Raw genomic sequence first — 9,920 nt, forward strand, 5'->3', positions numbered from 1 at the left:
TAGAAGTTTCATATATATATATATATATATATATATATGCGCGCGCAACCAAAATTTAATTGATTTTAAAGTACTAAATTTCTTCATTTCAGTTGCCTTACTTGACTACATACCATATAGTCACCAACAATCATCAGCCTTTTGATTTCTTCCTTGGCGTCTCAATTGATCCAATATAATAGGAGTAGTATTTCTTACCGAAAAATGATTTGTGTTGTGGGACATCATACGTCTGGAAAATATTGTTTACTTTCCTAATCCCTCTGTTCTAGTTCATGTGAACCTATTTCCTTTTTGGTCTGTTCCAAAAAGAATGATTCCTTTCTAAATTTGGTAACAATTTAGCTTAAACTTACAATTCTACCCTTAATGAGAAACTTTTATAACCACACAAATACTTTGGGCCCCTTTTTAACTTGTTTAGGACCACAAATTTCAAAAGTCTTCATTTTTTCTTAAACTCCGTGCCCGGTCAAACATGTTCATATAAATTGGAACGGAGGGAGTAGTAACTACTCTTTATTATAAACGTCAAATGTCTAGCCGCCTTAGTTATGAGTGTCCAACTCCCCTCCATTTCCTAGTCTCTCCATTTTCCAAGTTCCTATTTAGATTGGAGACACTTGTCGTGGTTAAAAATTAATGGATGAAATTTAATGGACTAAAATAAAGCCCTAACCATGATTAAAGTATTTAATCCCTTCTATATACACATTTTCTAAGATTCTTTCTCTCTTTCGTTGTCCAACCTATTTTTGATGAGTTATATTAATGGATAATTATTTTTTTAATCCATTTTGCCGACACTACTTCGGAGATTATTAGAGAATTTCCCCCGGCATAGTGACAAAAATATTCATATTTTGGCTTCACAATAATTAGCACACAAAATTTATTTGTTTACATCATTGTGATTCTTTGAGTCAGCTGAATTGTTTTGACTCTTAAGAAAGTTCAACAGTTAAGTAACAAAGTCTGCTTTGACCAGATGTTGACAAACAAAAGTTGCAGAAAAATACTACTCCCTTATATTTATCTTTGCACATCCCATTCTGGCCACACACAACTGACCTTTAAATTATATCATTGAACCAAATAATCCTCCATTTATCTCCCCAAATGGAATTCTTCAGCTTGGTTTCCATGTTCCTATTTCTATCTTTCCTCTTTTTGTTAAGGAAATGGAAGAATTCCAATAGCCAAACCAAAATTGCCACCAGGTCCATGGAAAATACCAATACTAGGAAGTATGCTTCATATGCTTGGTGGAGAACCACACCATGTCCTTAGAGATTTAGCCAAAAAATATGGACCACTTATGCACCTTCAATTTGGTAAAATTTCAGCAGTTGTGGTTACTTCTAGGGAGATGGCAAAAGAAGTACTAAAAACTCATGACATCGTTTTTTGCATCTAGGCCTAAAATTTTGGCCATGGACATTATCTGTTATAACCAGTCTGATATCGCCTTTAGCCCTTATGGTGATCACCGGAGACAAATGCGTAAAATTTGTGCCATGGAACTTCACAATGCAAAGAATGTTAGGTCGTTCAGCTCGATCAGACGTGATGAAGTCGTTCGTCTCATTAGCTCTATCCGGTCATATTCTTTTTCTGGTGAGCTAGTTAATTTTACGCAAAGGATCATTTGGTTCGCGAGCTCCATGACGTGTAGATCAGCATTTGGGCAAGTACTCAAGGGTCAAGACGTATTTGCCAAAAAGATCAGAGAAATAATAGAGTTAGCAGAAGGCTTTGATGTGGCTGACATCTTCCCTTCATACAGGTTTCTTCATGTTCTCAGTGGAATGAAGCGTAAACTTTTGAATGCCCACCTTAAGGTAGATGCATTGTTGAGGATGTCATCAACGAGCACAAGAAAAATCTGTCACGATGCAGAATTCCCACCGTCGGGACCGTGATGGCGCCTAACATCGCACTTGCTAGGCAAGCCAACGTTAGAGTTCTATTCACCTTTTTCCTTTACATTTTATAAGTTAAAATTTAACAAAAACTAAATCAAACTGAAATAAATGCGGAAGTACATATTTAACCGGTTATCTACATACTATTCACAATACCGAAACTATTACCACCCAGAAACTGGTGTCACAATCCACGAACATACTACGATTTACTACAAATACTGGTCTGAAAGAAATTACATCTGTCTCGGAAGAAAAGAAAACAGGAAAATAGAAACATAGGAGAGGACGCCAGGGCCTGCGGACACCAGCAGGACTACCTTAGGTCTCCTAGACGAAGTATCTGCAACCGACCTCTCGATCAGCCACTACCAGCTCCGAAATTTGCACAGAAAGTGCAGATTGCAGTATCAGTACAACTGACCCCATGTACTGGTAAGTGTCGAGCCTAACCTCGACGAGGTAGTGACGAGGCTACGGCGGGGCATTTATAATATGACCTGCATACAGTATATAATAAAGCAAAAGGAAGTATGGAACGAAATGGAACGGTAACTTGCAGCAAAAGTAAATACGGAACTCAATTATCTTGCCAGTACTCAGCTATAACCAATCCTTAAGAGAGTTACAATATTACAGAAATAAATCACAGCAGGAGAAGAATACATAAACAACGAAATGATGCAGTGCGCATCCCGATCCCACTAGATAATCAGTAACAATATGAACATTCACCCTTATTACTCCTGTTGCGGCGTGCAACCCGATCCCACCAGTCCACCCTTATTACTCCTCAATATATCACCCTTATTCCTCCTGTTGCGGCGTGCAACCCGATCCCACAAATCCACCCTTATTACTCCTGTTGCGGCGCGCAACCCGTTCCCACCAGACAATCACATTTCACCCTTATTCCTCCTTAATATATCACCCTTATTCCTCCTGTTGCGGCGTGCAACCCGATCCCACCATATTAGTAACAATCACACAATAAGAACAAGTATTTCACAATTCAGCTCAACCCCCCCCACCCCCCCCCCCCAAAATATTTATGCCTCAAATCAAAACAAATAGAAGGCTATACACTTATAAAACTTCACCAGCCAAAATATACCATGATACACCGATGAACCAACTTAAACCAATAATGTAACACAATGAAACTACGGAATAGTTACTACCTTCAATAAAGAAAACAACATCTAACAAGATGCAATTAAACATGGAAGCACCAATAAGCATGTAGCAGTTAAGACAGGAAAATAATATATTAGGAACGTGGAAGGGAAGAGGCGAAACAGATAATTTTGGCGGCACATAGGTACTTGTCACCTCACCTATACGACACACACATGGATTTTCACATAGCAATTAAGTCGGGGATCCCTAATCCCTCAAGTCAAAGTTAGACACAACACTTAGCTCAATCCAACGGCCAACTCAAAGCTCAATTACCGCTTTTCCTCTATATTCCACCTCCAATCCACTCGTATCTAGTCATAAATAACTTAATAAAAACATCAATTATCGCTAAAGAAATCAATTTCAATACATAATTATGAGTTTCCCAACATTTTCCCCAAAAAGTCAAAAACAGACCCCGGGCCCGCTTGGTCAAAACCCAAAATTCGAACCAAAACCTGATTACCCATTCATCCCCGAGCCCGGGTATACAATTGGTTTTGGAATCCGACCTCAATTTGAGGTCTAAATCTCCAAATTTCAAAATTGCTAAGTTCTACCCGAATATACCCAATTCCACCATGAAAAACCCTAGATTCTAGGATGAAATCTTGTAAAAAGAAGTAATAGATTTAAAGAAGTGAGTTAAGAATCATTAACCTATGATTTGGGGAAAAATAGCCTTTGGAAAATTGCCCCTTGAGGTTTAGATTTTGAAAAATGGAGAATGAATGAAAAATCCCGTCTAAGTCTAAACTTATCAGCTGCAGATGACGCATTTGCGACCTGAGCTTCGCATTTGCGAAGCTCGCAAATGCGAGAAAAGTATTGCAAATGCAAACTCCTCGCATTTCTGCTGCCATCGCAAATGCAAAGTCCCAGTCGCAAATGCGAACCTGAACTTCCGCAAATGCAGCCTATTCTTCGCAAATGCAAACTACCCAGTCCCCTCCCATGCTTTGCAAATGTGAACAATCTTCGCAAATGCGAGGCTCGTATTTGCGAGCCAGACCTCGCAATTGTGAAGTCTGCAGACCTAAAGCATACCAACAATTTTTTCTAAGTTCCAAATCACCCGTAGCCTATCTGAAACGCACCCGAGCCTTCGGGGCTCTAAACCAAACATGCACACAAGTCTTAAAACATCATACGAACTTGCTGGCGCGATCAAATCGCAAAATAACACCTAAAACCATAAATTTAACACGAAATTGCATGAAATTTTCAAGAAAGTTTCAAAACTTCTATTTTCTCAATCAAAGATCCGAATCACGTCAAATCAGTCCCCTTTCTCACCAAATTTTACAGACATGACTTAAATATTATATTAAACCTATACCGGTCTCCGGAACTAAAATACGGGCCCGATACCAATGAGATCAAACATTAATCAATTTCCTTAAATCATTAGATTTTCAGTCTTACAATTTTCATCAAAAATTCATTACTCGGGCTTGGGACCTCTGAATCCGATTCCGTGCATATGCCCAGGTCCCATATTTTACTGCCGACCCACCAGGATCGTCAAAATACAGGTTCGGGTCCGTTTACCCAAAACGTTGATCGAAGTAAAAAAAATCAACTTTTTAGGCCAGAACTTATTATTTCATCAACTTTTCACATAAGAGCTTTCCGGATACACGCCCGGACTACGCACGCAAATTGACGAGGAATAAAATGAGGTTTTGAAGACCTTGAAATACGGAATCGTGTTCTAAAACACAAGATGACCCTTTGGGTCATCACAAAATCTTGCAACTATGAAAACTAATGGAGCATTAGGAGGTGAATATTTAATTGATGTCCTACTAAGACTTATGAATGATACTAGTCTTCAATTTCCCATCACCAACGACCATATCAAAGCTGTTATTGTTGTAAGTACTATTGATTACTACAATCATATGCTTTTTCTTACTCCCATATCTATTGCCATAGCTAAAAGATTTTTAATTGTATACCAAAAATGAGAATTTCTTATTAGAAAATAAATAATGTTGTAAACTAGGTCATTATTAATTTGCAGGACATGTTTGCTGTCGGAACAGAAACTTCATTAACAACAACTGTATGGGCTATGGCCGAAACAATGAAGAATCCAAATGTATTCACCAAAGCTCAAGCAGAAGTGAGAGAAGCCTTTAAAGACAAAGTAACATTTGATGAAAATGATGTGGATGAGCTTAAATATTTAAAGTTAGTTACTAAAGAAACTTTGAAACTTCATCCACCATTATTCCAGCGAAGAACAAAGTGATGGTTAATAGGAAGAGATCCAAAAAATTAGGATGACGCAGAAAGCTTTAAGCCAGAGAGATTTGAGCAATGCTCTGTGGATTTTTTTTGTAATAATTTTGAATTTCTTCCTTTTGGTGGTGGACGGAGAATTTGTCCTGGAATGTTATTTGGTTTAGCTAACCTTTACTTGCCATTGGCTCAATTGCTGTATCACTTCGACTGGAAACTCTCAACCAGAATGAAGCCAAGTGACTTGGACTTGACTGAATTAGCTGGAATAACTATTGCCAGAAAGGGTAACCTTTACCTTAAAGCCACTCCTTATCAACCTTCTCGTGAGTAAATTAATAGCATCAGGTTTTTTAATTCCATTGTCAACCTCAGTATTGTATACTCTTTCTGATGTTTCAGGTTTTACCGATTTGTAATAAATGTAGTTTTTATAACATGTATCACATCCCATGTATATGAAAGACGCATTAATTAATTAAATAATTAGTTCTGCCATTATATTATGTACTACGAGAAAGTTAAGATACAACGTTTTAATTAAGTCACATAAATGTCACAAAATGAATTGCCGACATTTATTTGATGCTTAAATCAAATGTCGTAAATTTCAATGTCGAGAACCGACATTTACAAATATATTATGACAGTTATTTACGATTCTTATCGAATGTCACCAATTTTGAGTTATAGCTCATTCTAGGTGCGACATATAAGGAAATATCGGCAAATCATACCCATGCTTGTGATACATACTTAGAAATGTCGGAAAATTATCTCTAATTAATCCGTTCTTTTCTTCCTTTTAGATGCTAAAAGTTTAATACCACAATCGTTCATATAACTTCGATACCACAACAAAAAAGTACAGATTCGTTAAATCTTCAAATTAATGAGCGTAAATGATAGGAAACGTTACAGAATCTTCACGAAATAGTTACGATTGCCAACTATAACGTTTATTATGACAGTTATTTACGATTCTTATCGAACGTCACCAATTTTGAGTTATAGCTCATTCTAGGTGCGACATATAAGGAAATATCGGCAAATCATACCCATGCTTGTGATACATACTTAGAAATGTCGGAAAATTATCTCTAATTAATCCGTTCTTTTCTTCCTTTTAGATGCTAAAAGTTTAATACCACAATCATTCATATAACTTCGATACCACAACAAAAAAGTACAGATTCGTTAAATCTTCAAATTAATGAGCGTAAATGATAGGAAATGTTACAGAATCTTCACGAAATAGTTACGATTGCCAACTATAACGTTTATTTAATGCCATTAAATGCTCATAATGATTCTGTTATGAAAGGAAGAAACGTTGTACTTAGAAAGAGCTATAAAAGGAAGAGAAATAGCATTTTTTAGGGACATTGTTTATTATAGGAATATACTCATTTACATTGCTTTATATTCTCTACTCGGCTACCTCTCAGTCTAATTTTACTTTACACAATCATTTCTTTATTTGATTATCAGTTACCCGAATTCTTCTAAAAATAAGCTTTGACCGAAATTCCTATTTTTTGGTTAAACAAATTGGTTCCGTTGCCGGGACTCTAATAATCTTTTACTTTCTAAATCAATTCTTCTATCAAAAAAATCATGTCGAACGTCAATGACAACAACCAACAAAATCTACAGCACCAAGAAAATTAGCAACATCAGTTGAATCAACAAGGTGATGGAACTCCAGCCCCCTCACAACAAAACTCGCCTCGACAATCTCGAGAGGGGACTCCTGACGGATCTGAATCAAATATAAATGAGCAACTTGAGAATGATCAGGCTTTTGATGAAGCTTTGAAAAAAATTAATCGCTCAACAGGTCAGCAATGCTTTTCAGGATTTTGCTAGCAAGTTGCCAAATATACCACCCACCACTTCCAAACAACAACGTAACCGTAGAAAATCTTCGCTCGGGACTCGTTAACTTAGGCAGCGGAGGAACTCTCAGCGAATCTCGTGATGGAGGGTCAGGTAACCCAGTTAATTCTGATATACAAGGTTTAGTACTAACTTTGCAGAAACAGCTCAAGGAGCAAAGTGATCGCATAGAACAGATACCTGGAGTGCCGCCCGTAACCAAGGGGATAGATATGAAGAAATACTCTCAACAACCTTGGAAGCCAAGTGCCGCTCCTTTACCAATTCCAAAGAAATTCAAGATGCCCGATATCCCGAAGTACGGTGGAACAACTGATCGACGGGATCACGTAACTGCATTTACAACTGGTGTAAAGGGCAACGATTTGACCAAGCAAGAAATTGAATCAACGTTGGTCAAAAAATTTGGAGAAACACTCACGAAGGGAGCACTAACATGGTATTCGCTTTTACCTGAAAATTCTATTGATTCTTTTGCTGAGCTTGCATATTCATTTATCAAAGCACATTCGAGAGCTCAAAAGGTTGAAAAAAGAATGGAGGACATTTTCAAAATAAAGCAAGCAGATACAGAGCTGCTCAGGGAATCCGTAGACCGATTCCAACATGAAAGGATGATGTTGCCACGTGTAGCTGATAACTGGGCGGCTATGGCCTTTGCCAGTAGTCTGAATGAAAAAAGCTCGGAAGCCACGAGGAGACTCAAAGAAAGCTTACGAGAATTTCCTACAACAACTTGGAATGATGTTTACAGCAGGTACAATACAAAGCTGCGGATAGAAGAAGATACTATCACTTAGTCTCGAAAAGATGAAAGAGTAAGTTCAAGGCGGACAGAAATCGAAAAAAAGGTCCGATAAAAAATAGATACAAACCTTACATGGGATCAGCAGGTTCAAAATAGGAAAACCAAGGTATGATCCTAGATCAAGGGATAGAGAATCAAGTTCGTCATCGAGGTTCGGAAAAGAGCAAAACATAAGAGATACGCGAGACGACGATAGAGGTTCGAAAGCAAAAATTGGTGGCTACAGTTTTAATGTGAGCACATTCGAGTTGGTGGCTGTTCTGAGAAGCATGGGAGATAAGGTACGGTGGCCAAAAGAAATGAGATCGAACCCAAACAGGAGGAATCCCGAATTTTGGTGCGAATTTCACAACGATCACGGTCACAAAATGGCGGATTGCAGATTACTACAAGGTGAATTTGAACATCTATTAAAGCAAGGGTACTTAACAGAATTGTTTAGTGAAAAAGGAAAGCAGGCATATATGAAGAATAGGCAAGAACCGCCGAAACCTCCATCACCAAAAAGAATGGTTAACGTCATAAGTGGAGGGGAGGAGATCAATGGCGTAACATACACGGCAGCAAAGAAGGTGTCAAAAATTACAGTCACCCACGGGAAGCGAGTTCGTCAAGTTTTGGAAGAAGACAATATAACATTTGATGATGCAGATGCAGATGGCTTGCTGACCCCGCACAATGATGCACTGGTAATATCTCTACTTGTACATGACACTAATGTGAAACGAGTTTTGATTGATCCAGGTAGTTCTGTGAATATCATCCTGATGAGAGTGGTAAACGAGATGCAATCCAATGATAAGTTGATACCCAAGGCACGAACCTTGTCTGGTTTGACAATTTGAGCGTCGTAACAAAAGGGGAGATAATACTTACCACATTTGCAGAAGGATTAGTCAAATACACCAAATTTCAAGTGATAGAAATGGATATGGCTTACAATATGATTCTCGGTATGCCATGGATTCACGAAATGGATTATGTTCCGTCTATCCTTGTGATGACCCAAAAGGCCATCACTTGCTTTTAAATTAAATCCTGTATTTTCGAGGCCTTGAAAACCTCATTTAGAGTCACCTCGATTTACGTGCGCAGTCCGGGCGTGTAGTCGGAAAGCTTAAATATGAAAATCTATGAAAAATGATAAAATTTGGCTAATAAATGAATTAATTTGACTTCGGTCAACGTTTTGGGTAAACGGATCCGGACCCATGATTTGACGGTCCCGAAGGGTCCGTAGGAAAATACGGGACTTGGGCATATGCTCGGAATCAAATTCCGAGGCCCCAAGCCCGAGAAATGAATTTTTAAAGGAAATTGTTTTCTGAAATTGTTTAAGGAAATTTAAAATGAAATTTATTTAGAACATGGTGGTATCGGGCCCGTATTTTAATTCCGGTGCCCGGTACAGGTCTTATATATGATTTAAGATATTTTTGTAAAATTTGGTGAAAAACGGATGTCGTTTGACGTGATTCGGACCTAGATTGCTAAAGTTGATGTTTTATGAAGTTTGAGAAAAATCCTTTGATTTTGAGGTTTAATTCGTGGTTATTGAGGTTATTTTAGCGATTTGATCGCACGGATAAGTTCGTATGATGTTGTTGAGTTAGTACGTATGTTTGGTTAGGGGCCCCAAGGGCTCGGGTGTGTTTCGGGATGTTTTGGACTTAAGAAAAATTGGAGAAACAGCTGATCTGGTGTACTGTTACCTTCTTCTTCGCGTTCGCGTGGGTTGAACCCACGCGAACGTGATGCATTAAAGTTTGTCGAAGGAAATCCTTCTACGCGAACGCGTAGCTCAGGTCGCGAACGCGAGGCAGTGGGAGGCTACACCTTCGCGAACGCGGTCCTGGCCA

At 38.3% G+C, this 9,920-nt stretch overlaps 1 pseudogene; it reads left to right on the forward strand.

Annotated features, from left to right (window-relative positions):
- The first annotated feature begins 1,072 nt into the window (after window positions 1-1,072).
- On the forward strand, window positions 1,073-5,688 carry LOC109218855 (annotated as a pseudogene).
- The last annotated feature ends 4,232 nt before the right edge of the window (window positions 5,689-9,920 follow it).

The sequence above is a fragment of the Nicotiana attenuata genome, unplaced genomic scaffold, assembly GCF_001879085.1.
Source record: "Nicotiana attenuata strain UT unplaced genomic scaffold, NIATTr2, whole genome shotgun sequence".
Lineage (NCBI taxonomy): Eukaryota > Viridiplantae > Streptophyta > Magnoliopsida > Solanales > Solanaceae > Nicotiana > Nicotiana attenuata.